The following is a 22,866-nucleotide window of genomic DNA, read 5'->3' as shown; positions in this document are numbered from 1 at the left end:
AGTCAAGGGGATGCTAGATCAAACAAAAAAAATAATTGTCCTGGCGCTAGTCCCTTAGACGTGTTCCTGTGGGGTCTTGGTACCAAATGGCTGTGGCATAAAGAAATGAAACCAATAGATCATGTGACACCTAGGCTGCCAAATTCCTGACCCAGGAGGATGTGTGGGCTATGGAAATTGTTGGAAAGAGGGATGGCGCACCACGGTGTGGAAAATAGCCATGCCCCTTTAATCAAAACACTGGCAAGAAATGTTGATAGAAAGGTGTCATGGAAGTTTATTAATGGGGATTAAAACAACCAAACAAACCAATCCTGGAGTCTTCGGTGTCTTGCCTTTACTAATACAACCCCATTGAGTTCCATTCACTGAAGATTCGTGTCACAGTTGATAGTCCCCCACTACGTATTTTGTCTTGAATGCTGGATTTCCCTTCTTTAAACTTCTTCAAAGAAACAGCATGGTGCGCCAAACTAAGTGTAGCAGATTAGTCAAAGGAGAGATTTATTCAACAAAAGCCAAATAGCTACTCACATAGGCTTGAAGATCAACAAACATAAACAAAGAAGTCTTTAGTCTGTGGGTGCCCCATGATGTATCGTAGCAGGTTGACAGTGATATCAGCAGGGTAGATGTATCAGCTGGCCAGGTCCCTGCCTCACGGTGTATAAAAACCAGCGTGGAATACACTTGGAGCTGAACCGGAAATAACATCAAGATGTATCAGGTAAATCTAACGGTCACTTTTGGTTCAGCTTCGAGTCGGTTCCACACTGGTTTTTATACACCGTGAGGCAGGGACCTGGTCAGCTGATGCATCTACCCTGCCAACAGCATGGCCAACATGCTGTGATAAATCATGGGGCACCCACTGTGACTAAAGACTTCTTTGTTTATGCTTGTTGATCTTCAATCCTATGTGAGTAGCCATTTGGCTGTTGTTGAATAAATTACCTTTTTACTAATCTGCTACTTGTAGTTTGACGTACCTTGCTGTTCCCTTGTTTATTTCCAGAGAATTGCTTCACCCTCAAGGGAGCTGCCACAAGGGTTGTTTTTAGTACCCAAGGACATTATAAACTTTTAAGTGGACTTATTTTAAAGACTTGAGAATGCATTATTTCTGACATTGTTCTTAACTGATCCTGGCTTGTCATTGACATCATTTCTTCCGCCATTCTTTTTCATTTTGTTCCTTTAAACTTCTTCCTTCATCTATGCAAATTTCTCTTGTCAATGGTGTCATCTCTGTAAACATTCTGTCGCCTTCTGTGGATGTTTAACAGCCAGCACCCCCCCCTTGTCAAGAACTCAATAACCGCACATTGCTTCTGCTTGAAACCCATTATTTACCTGCAATTAAAAGAAGAGAAAAAAGAGTTACTATAGAGCAGTGGTAGATGTGACCCTTTGTCTGTCTTCATACTGTCCCTTGGGGCACTGTTGCTTCCACTGACACCAGGCACTATTACTTCCACTGACAGCAATGATGGTTCAATACTTCTTCCACTGACTCCAACAAAAAGGGCAACTATTCTTTCCACTGACAACAACAATGAGGCATCATTTCTCTCACTGACATCAACAGTGGAGAATTATTCGTCCTCCTACTGACCAAAGGCGCTTTGTACATTTTTTTACACAAACTGACCACCAACCCTGGGACTCGTCTATTTCTGCTGATTCTAGGCTCTTTTCTACTTCCATTGACTACAGTTCAGCCCCCCCTAAAGTCTGAACTGGCCCTTTGTTTAGAACATTTGAAGACCACTGCTATAAAGGAAGATTTACTCTACCAACATGTGAAATCTAAGCAACCTAGGTAAGTTAATAAAAAAAATGATGCCCACTTTTGCATTACATTCTGTACAGCCCTTGCAAATGACACATTAAAATAATTGGTCAAACCCATTTTTGTTTTTTGTTTTTTACTTTTAATTTCCTTTATACTATCATTTTAAAATATCACGTGCAGTTATTTAGTTTAGTGTAATAATTTTGTGCATTTTTTTAGATGTTTATACATCAGACCAAAACAGAAAACAGAAGATGGAGCTAGGGATTTGGTTCCAAAAGAGGGACAAGCCCTTCAAATGAGGGAGTGCTGGGAGCTAAGCACATGTGTAGAAAGTCTGCATGAAGTCAAAAATCCTTAGTGGGTCACTAAAACTAACAAAACAGTTAATCTTGTAGGATATTTACAGAAAACAGAGTAACCAGTATAAATGTTATACAAACAATTGAAACCCATGACTTCATTTCATGCAGACCATATTTTGTAAATCTGTTTCTGAAATTTAAGGAATGTTCCTCATTCTTCATATGAAGCCATGTACATACATATACCAGGAGAGTAAGCAGTTGTAGCAACAATTTTCAGGCATAAAATAAGATAACCATTGTAAGCGACCCCACCAATTGTGTACGTTTTTTCCTAACTTGCACCTTAGCTTTGACTGTATGTAAATAAGGAGAAAAAGATCAATAGAGTCATGTGAAATACAAAGAAGAACTCATATACTGAATACTAATATCAGAAGTATTACCCACATACGGTTATTAAAATAAAACATGTTTTTTTGTTAAAAATGGTACAGTATGGAAGACAGGTGCTAAACTTTGTGTTTAACATAAACAGCCCCAGTCACAACCACCTGGCCATGTGAATTCAAATGGGGACATACATCCAACTCCCAATAATTTATACCAGACTGAGAACACAAGGTCTTTAATCATCATGTCTGTTACAGAATGGCCTTACACTCAGACTTTACAGACATGTACTGGCAGAGAATATACTTTAAAAGATTATTTTTGGCAGAGAACGGTATGACTGTTCATGGTGCAGTCAGAGGTGTAGAAATTGGTAATTGGTCACTGATTTATATCCACTGCTCATCAGTGTGGAAGCTGTCAGTACAAATCATTCTCTCACATTCAACCTACTATATATTTAATGCATAATAATAATATACACTACCGTTAAAAAGTTTGGGGTCACTTAGAAATGTCCTTATTTGTTAAAGAAAAGAACTGTTTTTTTCAATGAAGATTAACAATAAATTAATCAGAAATACATATATAAAAAACACAGGGCTAAAGACAGTGCATAATCTTACATCATGTACCCCAAAAGTAACTCCAAACAATGTGCCTTATTTTTCATGAATAAGTGCAATATAAATCCTAATGTGGGCATCCACGTTTAATCACTGGATGATCACTGGGCACTTATATATATTATTTGATGTATTGAATTATTCATTTATATTTATTTAATTTTTTTCACTGGGGTTTTATATGAAAAAATGTATTGAGTGAAGTATATATTAATTCACCCCTTTTTTTCAGCACTGGGATTGTACATTAATATTTTCATTATAGTCACCTATTGCCCACATTAGGATTTATATTGCACTTATTCACAAAAAAATAAGGCACATTGTTTGGAGTTGATGAGCAGCAGCGGCAGTATTATATTTTCTTTCTAATTACTTGTTGCCTAGTGCAGGGTGGACTCTGAATTTAGAGTCATTATCACATTAATCAGAAATACAGTCTAGATATTGATAATGTGGTAAATGACTATTCTAGCTGGAAATGGCTTATTTTCAATGGAATATCTACATAGGTGTACAGAGGCCCATTTCCAGTAACCATTACTCCTGTGTTCTAATGGTACATTGTGTTAGCTAATCGTGTTAAAAGGCTAATTGATGATTACAAAACCTTTCTGCAATTATGTTAGCACAGATGAAATTGTTGTGCTGATTAGAGAAGCTAAAAAACTGGCCTTCCTTTGAGCTAGTTCAGTATCTGGAGCATCAGCATTTGTGGGCTCGTTTATACTCTCAAAATGGCCAGAAAAAGAGAACTTTCTTCTGAAACTCAACAGTCTATTCTTGTTCTGAGAAATTAAGGCGATTCCATGCAAGAAATTGCCAAGACACTTCAGATTTCCTACAATGGTGTGTACTACTCCCTTCAGAGAACAGCACAAACGGGCTCTAACCAGAATAGAAAGAGAAGTGGGAGGCCCCGGTGCACAACTAAGCAAGAGGACAAGTACATTAGAGTGTTTGAGAAATAGATGCCTCACAGGTAATCAACTGGCAGCTTCATTAAATGATACCAAAACTCCAGTCTCAATGTCCATAGTGAAGAGGCGACTCTGGGATGCTGGCCTTTTAGGCAGAGTGACAAAGAAAAAGCCATATCTGAGACTGGCCAATAAAAGGAAAAGATTAAGATGGGCAAAAGAACACAGACATTGGACAGAGAAGATTGGAAAAAAGTGTTATGGACAGACGAATCTAAGTTTGAGGAATTTGGATCACACAGAAGAACAATTGTCAGACGCAGAACAAGTGAACAGATGCTGGAGGAGTGCCTGGCGCCATCTGTCAAGTATGGTGGAGGTAATGTGATGGTGTGGGGCTGCTTTGGTGCTGGTAAAGTGGGAGATTTGTACATAAAGATGGCCTAGCCTATAAGAAGATTGCCAAGACCCTAAAACTGAGCTGCAGCATGGTGGCCAAGACCATGGAGCAGTTTAACAGAACAGGTTCCACTCGGAACAGGCTACACCATGGTCGACCAAAGAGGTTGATTGCACATGCTCAGCATCATATCCATATAGATGTATATGTGCTGCCAGCATTACTGCAGAGGTTGAAGGGGTGGGGGTCAGCCTGTCAGTGCTCATACCATACACCGCACACTGCATCAAATTGGTCTGCATGGCTGTCATCCCAGAAGAAAGCCTCAGCAGACTAAGGGCATAGATTACCGGGAACCATGTCCTGTGGTCTGATGAGACCAAGATAAACTTATTTTGTCAAGCGTGTTTGGCGGCAACTGGGTGAGGAGTACAAAGACAAGTGTGTCTTGCCTACAGTCAAGCATGGTGGTGGGAGTGTCGAAGTCTGGGGCTGGGTGAGTGCTGCCGGCACTGGGGAGCTACAGTTCTTTGAGGGAACCATGAATGCCAACATGCACTGTGACATACTGAAGCAGAGAACGATCCCCTCCCTTTGGAGACTGGGCCGCAGGGCAGTATTCCAACATAATAAGGACCCCAAACAAACCCCAAGATGACCACTGGACACACATGGATTTGCAGGGGACTTGTGGGATCCCCCACAGTCTGACGGACCAACAAGAGCCGCTCTGAGCGACTTTCTATGCCTGTACAAGTACCCATCATAGAGGGCCTGAGTAATCCTTGCTATGAGCAGGACATTTGCATTTATGAACTACTGTCCATGGATGTGTCCCCACTCTCAACTTTCTTGGATTGTGGCACATGGTTTGCTCCTCTATTGCGCTCATTAACAGGCCCTTGAGGAAGTGCGAAAGCGTGAAACATTTCGAGCCTGAGCGACCAGAACCTGAGCGACTATACAGACGTCTAGCGATGGTTTTGGCCTACTGCCAAAAAAATCACAGTCTTTGAAATCATTCCTTTTTGTCACCACATTGATCCTGAAGGGATATATAAAGGAAAGTTATGATGTCTATCTATGTGTGATATGAGTATGGTAGTCGGTATCCATCTGCTTAGCGCTGTTTATTATGCTTATATTTGTAGAAATTGTATGTTGTGATGTAAATTTTGTTTTTGAAACTGAAACATTTTAAAGATGAGTACTTTAATAAATTTAGATTGTTTTTATATCTAATTTGTCTTCTTAATATTACGTGCCAGTAAAGTCCACACTACTATACTTTTCCTCTTACATATTGATTAGGACGTGGCACTGGGTATTTATATGTCCATGGTTACCGCCCCATTGGGACATTGTCTGTTTGTCACAAAGGTGATGGGTAGTATTTCAACATGATAACGACCCCAAACACACCTCCAAGATGACCACTGCCTTGCTAAAGAAGCTGAGGGTAAAGGCGATGGACTGGCCAAGCATGTCTCCAGACGTAAACCCTATAGAGCATCTGTGGGGCATCTTCAAACAAAAGGTGGAGGAGCGCAAGGTCTCTAACATCCACCAGCTCCGTGATGTTGTCATATAGGAGTGGAAGAGGACTCCAGTGGCAACCTGTGAAGCTCTGGTAAACTCCACGCCTAAGAGGGTTAAGGCAGTGCTGGAAAATAATGGTGGCCACACAAAATATTAACACTTTGGGCCCATTTTGGACAATATCACTTAGGGATGTACTCACTTTTTCTGCCTGCGGTTTAGACATTAATGACTGTGTGTTGAGTTATTTTGAGAGGACAGCAAATTTACACTGTTATACAAGCTGTACACTCACTACTTTACATTGTAGCAAAGTTTTCACATGAAAAGATATAATAAAATATTTACAAAAATGTGAGGGGTGTACTCACTTTTGTGAGATATTGTAATTTTACATTTATCAACATTACGAAAATATATAAACCTGCTTTGCCATGCAGTTGCCCAATCTGACAATGCAGTGTCAAAGTATAAACATAATGTAAGGACTATATTGTTCTACTGTACAAAGCTTTGTGCCACCTGTAAATACAGTGTCGGTACATTAAATCCCAAATGTCTCATTTAGAAACAGGTTATAAAGTAATGATATCAAACTGGAACATTGAGGTGCACTGATAACAACCAAAGACCATTCCTTCCAAATCAATAATCATAACTTTTTAAAGGTTAGGCCAGTTTTTCTATCCATAGAGCTTTCTTGTGAGGTCTATACCAATATAGCACTGTGGCAATGTTCCTTACCATGCACGTTATTCCCATTCAAAATGACACCCCAACACATCTGATGGTCAGATGTGCACTGCAGTGTAACATGTAGCAAAGCACAAAAGTACATTACATTGTGCTGGCAGAAATGCTATATGCCCCTTTTTTGGTGCAAAATTGTTGCATTAGGCAGCCATTTCAAATGAATGGGCTCTCATAATTCAATGTACATTAAAGGAGACGTACAGCCAAATCTCATTGGGCTGTGCTTCTTCTGTGAATCTCAGTCCGTTCTGCACTCCCGTAACCCAATTTTAGCAGTCACATCACAGAGCCGGTCCAGGCTTGGGAAAGATTGTGACCATATGGTTGGGATCCATCCCCATGCCTGACCGGCACCCAGTTCAGCCTTTTAGCGAGCTGCTCCCATCAGCTCCACAGCCCAGCGCTCCAGTGAGCATGGGGGGGAGGGAGAGCAAAGAGTGGTGACTGACAGTCACAAGCTCTCTGCTCAGGGACCACTGAGAACTGAGCGATCTGCGGTGTTTGATCCCTCGGTTCTCAGTCTTAGAGCTTAACAAATGCAGCATCAGACTGCCCCAACATTATACTGTGCCCCCCCCCCATGTGCCCCCCCAACAGGATTGTGGCCACCTCCTGCGGACCTGTCATCTGCCCACTCCGCTCATTGTGGCCCACGATCGGTTACCAAATCACTAAAGTGGCCCTCACTCGTCAAAAGGTTGGTGTAGAGGCATGAGTCCCTGATGGAGAGGTGCGCTGTAGCAGCCTTCCCCCTTAGTTTTGCCACTCTATGTCACAGAAGGAGGAATCCCAGATGGAGAGGTGCAATGTACTGTAGCACGTAAACTGGCACCAATACTAGGCTTTATTACTGCATAAACTGGCACTAATACTAGCCTTTATTACTGAGTAAACTGGCACCAGTACTAAGGGTTATAACTGCGTAAAATGGCACCAATACTAGGGGTTATTACTGCATAAACTGGCATCTCTACTAGGGGTTATTACTGCTGAAACTGGCACCAATACTAGGGGCTATTATTGCGTAAACTGTCACCAATACTGGGGGCTATTGCTACCTAAACTAGCACCGTTACTAGGGGTTATTACCAGGGAAACTGGCATCAATACTAGGCTTTATTACTGCAACAGAGCTGAGGCTGTCAATCATAAGATGTGCCCTCCCCTGTCACTTTTTTCTCTTGGTGTCAGGAAAGCTTGTCAGAAGTGACTCATGTAGATAGCAGGGGAAGGAGGTAGCAGACAGAAATTACACTTAGGGGTTGATTTACTAAAGGCCAATAGACTGTGCACTTTGCAAGTGCAGTTGCATTCTGCGAAGTGCAGTTTCTTCAGAGCTTAGTAAATTAGGTCAAGCTTCACTTTGCAAAGAATACCCAATCACATGCAAGAACATTTAAAAAAAAAAACATTTAAAAAAAAAACTGCATTTTTTGCTTGCACATGATTGGATGATGGAATTCAGTAGAGCGTCCCCTCATTTACCAAGCTCTGAAGCAACTGCACTTGCAAAGTGCAAAGTCTATTTTCCTGTATTAAATCAACGCATTAGTGCTCTGAATTGAGGCAAGTAGACAGTATAGAGGGATATGCTTTGTTTGTATTTCATGTATGATGTTTACAACCATTTTAAAGAGCAGTGTATTGCACATTAAGGTGCATGCACTAACGCATTGCAAATGTATGAATGGGCCTAAGCATCGGCTTATTTCCTTACAAAAAGAAATTGGTTTGTTAAAGAAAGTGTATCATCTGGCCATTAAAACCCATATGGTTGACTAAGTAAAGAAGATTCCATAATTCGTTAGCAGTAAAAATGATGTACGTACTGGCTTAAGTTATTTTATAATTAGTAGCATTTTACTTTGAACATCAAATGCTGAAAGAGTGTTTAGCATCCTACAGTACAATAAAAGTAGCAGATGCTTGATGGGAATCATAAATTTCAATTCTGTTAGTTACATAAAAGGATGATAATCCAGTTCAATTAGGCTAAGGAAGCCTTTCTCAACATTTTTAACTCAAAGGAACCCTTGAAATACCTTTCAGGTTTCAGGGAGCTCCTGCTAATTATGACAGCAATAGCTCACAAGACATTAGCGTGAATAATAAATTGTGCATATAAGAATAAATAAAATAATTAGCCATGTCAATGGGATTTATTAAAGCAGAACTAAACTGTATCTGAGCACCACAAAATGAAAACACTATTTATTAATTTGCAATATTTAAAGCAAATTCACCTATCCACCCATGTCTCCATACTTTATTTTGTTGAGAAATGACTTTGAAAAACAACCCTAGCATTTCAGGCCATTTTGAGTAAGGGCAGATGATTCATGTAGTGTTTACTTTTTGGAATCTATCTGCTCTTAGCTCAGTCATGCAGACAGGAGGGTTTGCATATCTGAGAAAGCCCCTTCTCCCCTCCTTCCCTCCTCCAGATGAAAGAAGAGAAAATGCCCATTAAGACTCCTGAGATCTAGAACATTGTTTTGGTCTGGGCCAGAAACCAGGAAGCAACTAAAGAAATGTGAAAAAAAAGTTTAAAACAAGTAAATATAATATACATATAATATAACTTCCTATCTATTTACTAATGCTAGCAGAATTTTAAAAAAATAATGGGCAGACTCAATGGACTACCTAGTCTTTTTCTGTCATCACTTTTTTATGTAGCATATGTAGCATTAGAATTTAAAATAGTTATTGATTGATAGAATTTAGTTTTGCTTTAATGTATTTAATAGACAGGGCTGCCCATTCATTAATAGTCAGTGCAGTGCTCCTTTACATTGGTAACTAGTGAGAAGAATGCCCAATACATTGATGGTCAGTAGAAAGAATGTCCACTTACAGATAGCTGAAAATATAATTGGTGTTAGTGGTAAAGCCCCGTACACACGATAAGAAATTCAGGAGGGAAAATTCATCCGACGACCGATCTGCCGATTTTCGGATTGTTAGTATGGTGTTTTCGACAGCCGACTCATACTTTTCGGCTGACAAAATCCTGATGTGCAGGCTATAAAATTTTTGTCCTCCGTCAACACATGTCCGATTTTCACCTCATTAGTACAGATTTCGACGGGGAAAAATCTTATGGGCAAGACTAGGCATGCTCAGAGAGAAAGAACACATACAAAGCAATCCAACACATGACATCACTTCTGAAGTATAATTCTGTCGTACGGGATAATTTGTGTGCAGTCTAGAGCACATTCCAACCAACGGACACGTACTCTGGACAAAAGACGGATGACCGGTAGGTGGAAATTCGTAGCGTGTGTACGAGGCTTTACTTATTTCAGAGACAGAAATTGCTTAAGGAACATCTGGTTCCTCTATAGAGGAGCCCTGGTTGAGAAAGGCTAGTCTAAGAGTAGTGGCAGATAGGCTGTTCTCTTCCATTTTAGGGAGACATCTGCCATCTGTCCTCAAATACATTAGGACCTGCAACAGAAGCAGTGCATATGTGGAAAGTTAGTCTTATCCCTCTTCTCAGGAAATGGAGGCAAGGATTGGCTCCATTACACATGAATTTTCCAACTAGCTGGAATATCTGGGTGTGATAATGAGCCCTTCCCACATCATAACATTCTTATGGACTTCTAGCATATCCTTAGGAGCCCGTTGCAATCTATCTGGTCCATTGCAGTTCGTAATGTTGCGTGTTAACGTACTTTACATTAAGGCAGTCTTTTCATTTAAAAGGGCTGGCAAGGTACCACGATGGATCTAAATTCGGACATACACCATTACTTCACCACAACGCATAACAAATAAAATAGAATGATTGCGATATTAGACCCTTTTATGCATTGCACATGTTAATTAGGAAAATACTTCAACAGGGTTTTATTAGTACAAGCTCTATAGTCTTGCCAGATACAAAAAAATGCATACTTTTCCTGCTCACATGACAGGATCAATGAAGTATATTGCACAACATGTCTTATGAGTGTGAGAAATGTTTTACTAAGAGCAAACCTAAAAGTCACACAAAGTTCCAAGACATGTTCTGCCTGAAACATATACTTCCTGGGAACTCCAACAGTAAGATCTTGCTTCCTTTCTCTCACCACAATTACCACAATGGCATCTGCATGACAAGGAGCTTCTTATGGTTTCCTAGACAATATCAGAAATGGGGGATTGCAACAGAAAATATAAGACTTCCCCACAACTACAACAGATTGGTGGAGCTGGGAATTTAGGGGTGAATAAATCAATCCACTGACTTATGCACATCCAGGGGAACTTTAGGAAAATGCAAAATGCGCCAGAGGGTGCCCTGGTAGGAGCTGAGGCTGAGGCCATTCTAGTTCCAAAATGAACACATGGGCTGACTGGTATACGGCGTCTCTTTACTTTAGTATTAGCCAATAAGAATAGTTGAGGAATAGTTGCCTCTTTGTGTCTGAATTTCTATTGGATGCTAAATTTACAGTAATACTAATGATCATCATCAGTTTGGTGCCTGCAGTCTTGTATAAATCTGCAAGGAAAACAATACTTTTTGTGTGTTAATAGCCGTAGCTTAAAAAAAGGTTGGCAATTTCAAAGACGGCAATCAGTTTACAACTGGTGAATGAATGTGTTTAAAGTTTAAAGCCTATATATCACAATTTCTGGTCCTCATTTTTAAAATGATTAAATACAAAGTAGGCATAGGCAATGATTTTTGTCTTGCCTGAAATTCTACTGTAAAGTGTAAATCCATTGTTTTTGGAAAAACACAATCCCCTCTTGATGACTGATACATGGGAGGGTCAACTTTCCTTAAAACTACCTAAGCAAATATCAATGTTCTAATAGGGAAAACTGTATCTGCATCCCTTTAAAAGTAGGTAAACCTTAAGGAGTATCTAATCAAAAATTTAAATCCTAATTGTAGCATGCTAACATAGAGCAGATATCTATGAAAGTCAGTAAATCAATTGTAAAAGCAGGAAACTATTATGTTTATTAAGGCCTCTATACAGAGGGCTTCTTGGTTCAGAAAATTGCAAATAGCAATAACATGTTATATTATGTTTTATTATATTTTACCAAAAGTGAAGCTTTCCCTTAACCTCCCTGGCAGTCTTATTATGTCAGTATTTTTAAACGTCAAAGCAGTACATTGTTTTGCATGGAAATCTGTTGTTTTATATTGTAGGCCTGTAATTCTTAGAAAAAAAAAACAGTAAAAGTGAATACAAATTATTAATAAATTAATATTAAATTAATAAATTAATTCATAAATTAAATTAATTAATACATTAAAAAAGTATTAATAAAATAGTATTAATAAAAATAAAAGGAATAAAACAGTAAAAGTGCAGGCAGGGCACTGGACAAAGCACTAGGGACAAAACTGAGGTGAAATAATTTGATACAATAATGTAATCCTAACCGATTGCAAAGTATCATGTCATATTTAGGGCTCACTGTGAAATAGTCTATTTCAGTATATAAGGTGAGTTTACTGTTAAAATCAGTCTGAAATTCAAGAGTTGCTTGGGTGTAAGAACATGTCTGCTGCTGCTTCATGTTCTGACACATTAGGAAAGCTATTGGAACGCATAGCGACCATGTTGGAGTGCATAGCGCATGCGCAGTAAGTTTTCTCGTACCAACATCACTTCCAGTTGCCGAATCTGATAGGTAGCGGTATTTTGATGGAACCCCGGCATCGGCCGGAGGACATCAGGGGATCGTAGGGACAAGGACTCAGGGCTACCGCTTTTGGTACTGAAAATTAACCCCAAGCCACACTCAGGATTATCGCCAGGGAGGTTAAACCAAACTCACTAAACTTTCTAAACAAAGGGCCAGTATACTGTCCTTCAAACCTTAAAGGGGCCAGACCGTGGCCAATGTGAGTGGAAAATGCCTTGGTGTCTAACGGAGTAAACAATGCCCTATCAGTGGTATGGGTTGGGGGAAATATTGCCCCAATGTTAGTATTGTGGAAAGGAATAGTGCCCCATCATTGGTGTCAGGTGGAGGAATAGCACCCCCCCTTGTTGGTATCAGTGACAAGACAGTGGGGGGAAAGGGGCCTTGTACCAGTTAGAAGAACAGTGTCTCAAGGACCAGGTAAAGGCAGGCAAAGGGCCACACCTGGCCCCAATGCCGCAGTTTGGAGACCAGTGCTTTAAAGTTAAGACACAGAATATGAAGACAGAGAAGATGCTAAAAACATTTCCATGACTAGGGCTGTATTCACACTTGAGCATAGCGTTTTTGAGTGTTTTTTCTGTGTTTTTTTTTTTGCACGTTTTTATGCGTGACTTTGAGCTTTGTCATTTTTTTTATTAGCCAATAGAGAAAACTATCATCTGTTGCATCATTTGCTGCTAGGTATTTCAGCTTTTCTTTAGCTTTTGCCTTAGCTTTTATTTTTTTTTTAATTATTATTATTCATTTTTCTGTTAGAATAAGGGGTTAGAGTTAAGGTTAGGTTAGGGTTAGGTTTAGGAGTAAGGGATAGGGTAGGATTAGGGGATAGTGTGTCATGTACCTGCCAAATGATCCTGGAGAGCAAGGTTTTGTTGGTATGATCAGAACGAACATGACTAGGTCCTGAAATTGAATGCAAAGTGGGGGTCCTACAGCTACTAAAGCCAATACATTTGGATAAGATGTTATATAATGCCTTATCAGTGTACAAATTGGGTATGTTTTTTTTCATTAAACTCACTATTTTATTTTACTCTATAGAATAGATTGTAACAAAGTTTACCCTCCCATCTTTTCTGGAATTGGCTCTGGACCTAGATTTAACAGAATGAATACTAGAGAATAGGTCCTCCCGTTGTTTATGACAAGCAACATTAAATTCCCTATCTTTACTCCATGGAGAGTCTATCTCTGATAACCTCACACTCCTCACCTCACACTCCCTGGAAAAAGAAAGGTCAGTAGAGCAGTTTCTCTTTGCACGGATAAACTCCCCTACATGGATAGCATTTATGGTATGTGTAGGGTGGCAACTACTGGCTATAAGGGTGGCATTACCCGCACATGATTTCCTAAAAGTAGTTGTTAGGACTTTAGAAGTTTCAGAGTCACCTTGTAACGTGATGTCAAGATATTTAATAGAAAAAGATTTAGAGGAACCTGTAAATTTAAGATTTAAAGATTTTCTGTTGACATGATCCAACAAAATATTAAGATCAAAAGCGGTTCCCTGGATGTCCCAAATGATCATCAGATCATCAATGCAGTGACCATAACAAAAAAAAAATGACAAAAAATGGGTTTTATGTGAGAAGAGAAAACACTCCTTCCATCACTCTATGAATAAATTCACTAATGATGGTGAAAATGGAGGCGCAGCAAAGCTGTAAATAAAAGAATCATCAAAAAGGAAAAAATGATGTGTCAACAGAAATTAAATACATGTCAAAAGGTAACTCTAAAGCTCTGGCGAATAGCTACTGTACTTATTCAAGTGATGTTGTATCGCTGTGATGGCCAGATGATGTGGAATAGACTAATAAAGGGCCACAACAGCTAATGTCACCAAAACATATTGATTTGCCCATTGGATATTTTCCATTTGAGATAAAACATGACCCATGTCCTGAATGTAACCCGGAAGCCATCTTTTCATCTTAATGAAGCACCCACTATTTGTATGATGTTCTATTTTGGAATATTATAAACTATGCATGCTATTGTGGGTCACTATATGCCCTTTTTTCCCTATGTCTATCTTCATGTCAGGTTTTCCCTTTTGCATTTTGAATTCACCTGTGTTGGTTAATCATGTGACCTTTTGGCAAGAGCACCTGAAAGCCACACAAAAGGGATGCAATTCTGCTCCTCCTCACTCTTTGCCTTTCTGGTCTACTGATATACCTCATGACCTCTCAGTAGCCTCCACTGACAGGGATTATGGTATATTGCAGGGTGTCCCAGGTCCTTGCAGCAAGTCTGCCAGTAGCACACCACTAGCTGTAGAATATAGCAGACAAATTTCTCTGCCCCATCTGCTGCAGCGAAAAAAAGTCACTGCCACTCACACGCCCAGCATCTATATTCAAGCTTGTCAAAGGTGCTCGCTTTACAACTCCTGCCTTTCAGTCTGGCGGATTCTGCCCCCGTACGTGAATTTGCAGAATGTGCTGTACAACAATGGCAGCTTCCCAGTTGCTATTTCTTTTCACATAAGGCCATTGCAGCTGGAAGACAATGTTGTGGCATCGTTGGGCAAGGCAGTCAGCCGCAATGTCCATGTTACTGCTGACACGTGGTTCAGCAAGCATGGTCAGGGACGATATATTTTGTTCACAGCACACTAGGTAACTCTGCTTGCAGGACAGGGCTCAGTGCTGCAGCTTGATGTGCCCCCACATATCTATACAGCTAGTGGTGATGATGCAAGATTTGTCGGCTCCACCCCCTCCTCCTCCGCTATGCCCTCCTCTGCTGAATTGTTCTATGAACCACAAGTACTCCCTAAGCATTCAAGGGGCTATTTAATGAGTCAGGCTAAAAGGTGCTATGTAGTGCTTCAGCTGGTCTGTCTACCAGACAGGAACCACACCAGAGCAGAAATTGTTGCAGCTCTGCAGTGGCAGCCCGAAGGGAGTTCACACCACACCAGCTGGAGCCAGGAATGGTGGTGCGTGATAATGACACAAACCTCCTGTCCGCCCTTAGACAGAGAAAGTTGACACAGTTGCCTGGCACATTTCCTCAATTTGGTGGTGCAGCATTTCTTAAATAGGTACCTAGGGTTGGAAGATCTGCTAAAACAGGTCTGTAGCCCTTTCAGACGGTCATACACAGCCAGTGCTCTGTTGGCTGAAATTCAGCAGGAATTCCACCTGCCCGTAAACTGCCTGATTTGTGACATGCCCACCAGCTGGAACTCGACTTTGGCAATGCTGCAGCTGCTGCACATGCAGCAGAGGGCCTGTGTGAGTATGGCACAACTATAGGCTCCGACCAGCTTGGCTTTTTTTCCCCACGCCAATGACTGCTGGTAAAGGATGCATGCACTGTACTGTCATAATTTAGGGAGGATGGTGAGCCATGACAATGCATGCATCAGTGACAAAATCACTGTTGTGTTCCTGCTGGAGCTGACTCTGCGTGGCATTATGGGCAGGGCACTCTAAGCAGAGCAACGAGAGGACTAGGAGGACTTCCTTTCCTCTCAAGGCCCACTTTATGCAGACACAATTCTTGCCACACCACAGAACACACAAGAGGAGAGGGAGGAAGTGGAGGATTCTTGCAGTTTTGGAGACATTGAAGCTGAAGACATACGTCAAACCTCAACAGATAGTTTTCCATCTCCAGAACTCCTGGGAGTAGTACGTGGCTGGGAGAAGACAGTTCCAGATACTGTAATCCTCAGTGACCCCCAAGGAGTCTGTGTCTCATGCCTCCGCAGACTTGCAGTGCATGGGATCCTTCATTCTTCAAAGCCTATGAAAGGACCCGAGAATACGTGGTATTAAAGAGAAGGATCACTTTTGGTTGGAAACCGTTCTTGACCACCATTACCAGGGAAAGTCTCAGAACTCATGCCATCCCCACAGAGGGAGCAGAAGATGGGCCTGTGTGAGTATGAGAACACAGCCAGACCGAGCAGAGTGTAATTTTACATGCACAGGAAACATAAGGTGATCTGACTGCTGTAAATGCAGACATGAGGAACAGTGGTCAATTGGATCACATGCTATTGGAGAGTCTGAGCAAAGGAAACAGGAAGCTACAGCGGGCAGTGATTATCATCTTATAAACCAGAGGTGTGGAGAGACAACCGAGAGGCTTTTTTATCTTTGTTGATCTGGTGAGTGTGAAATCTGGAGGGGAGCACTGGAGGTGTGGTGGTGGATCCATCCTTGTCCAATCTGATTGAAGTACCACAATTTATTCGATCGATTATCATGGACTCCATGTTTCTCTGCTAGTAAAGATTGCACTGGGGACCAATAGAGACTGTTTTGTTTATATCATTCGTATGCTTGCAATTTTATGTTGACTTTTTAACAATTTTAAACAACTTGTAGATACTTAAAGTGGATTGCTTTGGGTATAGCGCTGCTGAGTGTGATTTGTCTTGTGTATTGATACAGTACTAACTGCACCTTTCTTATAGCTATTGTTTATTTACAGCGGCTGCTGACCAGATATATATTTATTCATTGTTTTCTATCTATTTATAGATTTAATGTTGCACCTTTATTGTGTTGCACATAAGTATCTGAAGAGGGTACTTATTATTATTTATAGTGACCACCAGCGCTGGGTGTGTGTTTGACAGATTTTTTATCATCAACCACTATTTTTACTGACTGCTGTAAATGTTGAATCCAAACATTGAAGAAATATCTCAGGCATAGGAGTCCTTCCTTTCTCCCCGATCTGAGGTCTGTTACTATATAATATCAAGCTAGGATCCAAGGATTGCTGTGGGGGCTGCGTGTGGACTTAAAGGAGACTTTCTGATGTGCGTTTGACTGACCTTTGTAATGGGGGTCGGACAGTTCCAGTAAGAGGCTTTGATATCTGGGTGAATGGTGGTGGTGACCCCTGGATTGATATCTCTACTGGGAGTGGCTGGATACTGATCTCCTATCTCATCCTATTGTGTGGACTTTATGAGAACTGTTCACTTGATTGGAGCGCTGCACCTATTGTTTATGGTACCTCAATAGGGTTATGGTGTGTAGGCATCAGCAAAACCAAAAGCCCAATTTTTTCCGCACCTGTTTTTTCTATTCAAAGTCTGCAAAAGAGACACCAGAATTTATCCACAAAATCTCTAATCTTGTTCCCAGTGCACTAAAATGTGGCCTCATCATACAGGCTGGCTCCCCAATCCATTTTTTATAAAATAAAGAAAGCTTGAATGGAAAATGTAATTTATTGGCTTTATAAATGTCCTTATTGCTGCAGCAGGTTCTATACACCATATAGATGTGCCACATTACAGGCAGACTAGGGGGACCCCCGGGCACTATATTTCAATTTTTTTATTTAAAATAGATTTTTCATTTTTATTTCTCATTTTTTACGGTTTCACTTTAGGCATCAGTAAATCATTACTCATTTAAAAATTATGTTTTTTACAAACTTTTTTATCATTGATACATGTCCCCCAGGGCAGTACCCGGACCCCCATAAGGATTGTATGCCCAATTACTTCTATATGAGCCTTCAAAATGGGCACTTTGTATTTTTCCAGTTTGGGTCCCATAGACTTCAGTGGGGTTCATTATTCGGTTCTGAACGTTTGCGATGTTTGAAAGTTCTGCCACAAACCGAACAGGGGTTAGTTTGGCCCATCTCTACCGCCCACACTATCCAGAGCATTGTTCTCCCCACCAGGCCAGCATTGGTGCCTTCACACCCTGCTGTCAGCTGGTTTTATAACACACCTTCATCTTCTGCTGTCCAGTCATGCCATATTGCTCCTTCTATGAATGTTCCATTATTGCCCACTTTGGCTCTTCTTCTAGAGCCTACTCTGCCCAGGCATCTTCAGGAAGAGTTTGTAAAAGCTGGAAATCCCTCCCAACACATTACACAGTCTACATCCACACTTAGGCCTCTTGCACACAGGCAAAAAATGAGTATCACATGCTCTTCCATACAAGGAAAGTACCAGGTTTTTTTCTATGCTCCCAAGAGCTGAATGGAGCAGCAGGGGAACAAAAAAAAGTAAGCATGTGCTACTGGGAAAGGGAGTAATAAAGCAAGCCCGTTACTTTACCCTGCATCATAGCACAGGCTTGCTTAAAAGAGACTCTGTCACTATAGTCAAGAAGATTTTAAATTAAGACATACCTGTAAAGAAAGAAAATAATAAAGAAAAATAAAAAAACTCTGCTTGTGTACCAAACAAATAAATTACAATGTTCATCCGAGTTGCAAACACACTATGAGATATTGTCTTAGTATATTAACATGTGCAAAATATTGTTGTGCTATACAAACTCACAAATACAAAAACAAAGAAAAGATAATTGAGATTTCACATTTATGTTTTCTTTGTTTTTTCATTTTTGAGTTTGTATAGTGCACCATTTTATTTGCACATTCCTGTAAAGAAGTCTGTAAAGAATTATTCCTGCTGCCCATGCCACTAAATGGAGAAATCTTCTGCTGAGTTCTGCACTGAAACCGACACATGCCCATCTCTGTGGTTCCTTGAAGCTCTCATTGGTTCCTTCTGCTGCTGACCTCCACCCATTACAGAATACAGCAGGAACATGAAGGTCCCGCAGGAGGAACCAGTGAGAGCTGCAGGGGACCCAGGATATGCACACTCCTAGATGTGTTGGTTTCAGTGCATAATTCAGCAGAAGTTTGGTGGTGTGGGCAGTAGGTAAGGTAAATACATTTCTTTCACAGGTATGTCTTCATTTAACATTTTGAGTATAGAGCCTGGGTAGCTGTAAGCTCTACTTCCCAAGAGATGTGGAAACCACACTGCCAAATCAGGGTGTTTCTCACGGCTAATCTTTGACAGTACAATGCACAGCCAAAAATTTAAACTTGTCATTTATATGTGCCAAAAACTACACTCAAAGTGCATGAGATTTTAAAGTCATCACCAAATTCACTTTGACTGCTTATATTATTCTTGATTTCATAATGGTCCTGTATGATAAAGCTCAACATTTACTGGAAAAGGATGGATGATTTGTTAATAACTGTGTCGAAAGTCGTAATCCATCACATAACAGGAAACGCTAACCCAAACACAGTGATTTTTTTATATTCATACATATAAATCTGTCAGTAATTGGCAGAATGGTTTTCTTTCATTTCTTTTGAATTGTACACATATTAATGTAACTGTTCTGGAGAATGAATTCTAATTAAATAGAAGGATATTTAAAAAAAATTAGGAGCTGTTAAAATCATTTGAAAATTTGTTTTTTTTTCCTACTTAGTGTGAGCTTCCAAACCAAAAATTGCTTATAATTGTTTTTTTTTTTTTTTATTACCACTAAAAGCCACACATCACTCATTTTTGTTAGGATCGATGATAGACAATTGCTTACAGCTAAAAATCCTTCTGCGATCTACAATATTACATGAACACAACTAAGTTCAGCTAAAAGCAGTATAAAACCCAAAAGCAAACATATATTATATAGCAGCTTACCAATTCTGGTTAAATTTGTTTTCTTTTTTAATGTCGGTTCACACTACCGCGACTTGTCAGGCGACTTGGTTGCCTGACAAGTCGCGGTCCATTCTGTGCTACGGGAACCGTTCCAATAGGAGCGACTCAAGTCGCTCCGACTTAGAAAAAGGTTCCTGTACTACTTTTGACAGAAGTCGGAGCGACTTGCATTGACTTCCATTATGTGAAGTCCGTGCAAGTCACGGTGCACGGCGACTTCACAGGTCGCCCCCGAAGTCGTGTCGCCATAGTGTGAACCGACTCTTAGACTTTCTTTCCTTTATTTTCACCTAGTGGACTCACCAGTCTGTTGTTTTTCAACAGAACAAGTTGTGTTGCAGATGTAGCAGTTACATGGATTTAGATGTAGCATCTTGCAGATGTAGCAGTTACAAACCATTTACCACTGACAGGAGTGCGCACAAGGGTCAGCTTTTATTTTTGTAAAACATTTATCCCAAAAGAAAAAAAAAACTTAAATTTTTACATAGTAGGTGAGGTTGAATAAAGACAATAGTCCATCCAGTTCAACCTGTGTAGGTGTGTGTGGCTGTAATCATCTCACATAGCCCTGAATGTCCTGATCCTTGAGATGTACGTCTAAGAGTCTTTTGAAAGCCACCATACTGTACTTCCCGCAGAAACCACCTCTTGTGGTAGAGAATTCCACAATCTCGTAGCCCTAACAGTAAAGAACCCCCCACGTTGCCTGAGGTTAAAACGATTCTCCTCTAATCGCATTGTATGCCCTCGAGTCCTCATGCAATCCCTTTGACTGAACAGCTTTTTTTCTAAGCTGAGATCCCCATTGAGATATTTATAAATTGCTATCATGTCCTCCCTCAGGCGTCTCTTCTCCAGGGAGAATAAATCGAGCGATTGCAGACGCTCTTCATAATTAAGGTCCTTAACTGTTTGCAGTAACTGCTTATTAGGTGTTAGCTGGAGTTTGGCTTCAATCTGTTAGTGTATTTAAAGTCTGATAGTCCATATAATGATCCCCTCCACCTAGATTGACAATGCTGCTGTCCAAAGGTGCCTCGGTTCTCCTTCATCTATAGTGGGGGCACTCTAATAGAGGAGGTCTGTTACTGGCCAGATCACATGGTGAAAACAGAGGGAAAATCCTAAAAAAGGAAAACTAATGCAGCCACCACATCTAAGGACTGGTAAGCTGCAAAGTATTACATTTTTGGTTTTGGGTTTGATACCGCTTTAGGTTAAACAGTTGATAATGTGTAAGTTTGAATCTACTAGCAACTGCAGGAAATTTCTGGACATGTGATCCTTATGATGAAAATCATCTAGGAATTGTTCAGAAGAGATTCTGTCACTTTGTCCATGCTGTGTCTCTGCAAAGGGTCCCCAACTGATTTTATATTCATACTCTCCCACTCTTAACCAAATACTCCCGGCGGAAGTAGACAATCACGCCTGTTTTAGGGAAAACCAAGCAAAAACAGATCTAACATTTGAGCTCTAGCTCAAGCCAGCCAAGCAGTACTACATTTAGGGAGGCACTTCCGCTTAAAGCCAAATGAAACACATTGATTTAATTGTTTCCCAAAACAGTTACATTTATGGCATGCCATGATTGATAACTGTCATAGTTGCTTTTGTTCTCAATCAAACTGTCAGGCCAACAAATGGCTAGTGTCATAACTGATCACATGTGCAGCTCCATGGCAACTGCAGATCAAACAGAGGCTAAGATGGCAGCTTCCTTGGCTGTAAAGTTTTGGAGGGTTTAGTTAGGCTTTAAAGGAAGAATGGCTACATATATTGTTACAAACTATATTCATGTAAACCTGGACTGTATCAAAAACAGACAAGGAAAGGTATGGGGCATAGGCCGGGATTTTAAGGGCACCGTCAGTGACCAATAATAAATGTAGTTCTAGAGAAAACCAGTGTGATTTTTTTATAAAAACATGTAAATTTATTAAACAATATTGACAGAAAAAAAGACAATCAGAAGTAAATAATATACAGAGGCATTAAGGACATATAACAGTCCAATAAAAATGCAAGTCAACAGAGTTGTAACCCTTATATGTTGTTTGCTTGTGATAAACCGTGGGGAAGCACAAGAAAACCAAGATGACCTGGTAAGTTCTAGGATAACTTCCTCGGAAAAAATTACTACCCACTACCCGACATGTTTCGCGGGGTATTCTGCTTCTTCAGGGGTACAGGGGTACACAATTGTATTCAAAGGAACAACTGCAGGGTAATCAAAATGAAAATTAATATACAAACATTTCAGCAATTTTATGTAAACATTTATATATATCTATAAATAATATATGTTACTATCATAGGTACATTCAAGAAAAGTAAAAAAAAACATGCATAGAATAATGCAAAGAAGTATCAATATGGACATGAAAATCAAAGTAACATGGATAGTCCCACCTGCATGACTGTAGCTGATAACTGCTGTGGAACTTCTTCCTTTTATTGCCACTGTATTATCTTTCTACAGTGTGGACAGGACTAAACTGAATACGGTATTCATTAATGCAGAAGTGCAGCAGCCACCTTCCAGAAGACCATTTAGCAATGCTCATCTTTGGAGAGTCCCTAGAGCATGGGGCAGCCATGTTGGCTTGGTCTGGATCAATCCTGAAGGATTGTATCTGGCTGATACAACAAAGCAAAGGGAAGTGTGTCTGCAGGCTGCTGAGAGAAAAACAGTGGACAGAGATAAAGGAGGGGTGTTAAAAAGAGACTGAGCTGCTGGCTGAAGGAACCCCGCCATAGCTGACCACAATCAAGAAATATTGCTCATTCCACAGGGCCTTGCATCAGAGATAGGAACTCCCTGGGAAGGTGATAGGTGAGGTTTGTATGCCTGATGTTATCAGACTGTGCTAGAGAGCACCCCACTCTTGCATGGAAGGAAAAGAGGGACTGTCTCAGCAGGACTGAAAAAGAGACATCATGGCAACCTCTATACATGTCTGAGAACTTGCACTGAACCAGAGCATG

Source organism: Pelophylax lessonae (assembly GCF_965119305.1).
Source record: "Pelophylax lessonae genome assembly, chromosome: 6".
Classification (NCBI taxonomy): Eukaryota; Metazoa; Chordata; class Amphibia; order Anura; family Ranidae; genus Pelophylax; species Pelophylax lessonae.
Note: the sequence above shows the minus strand (reverse complement) of the source record.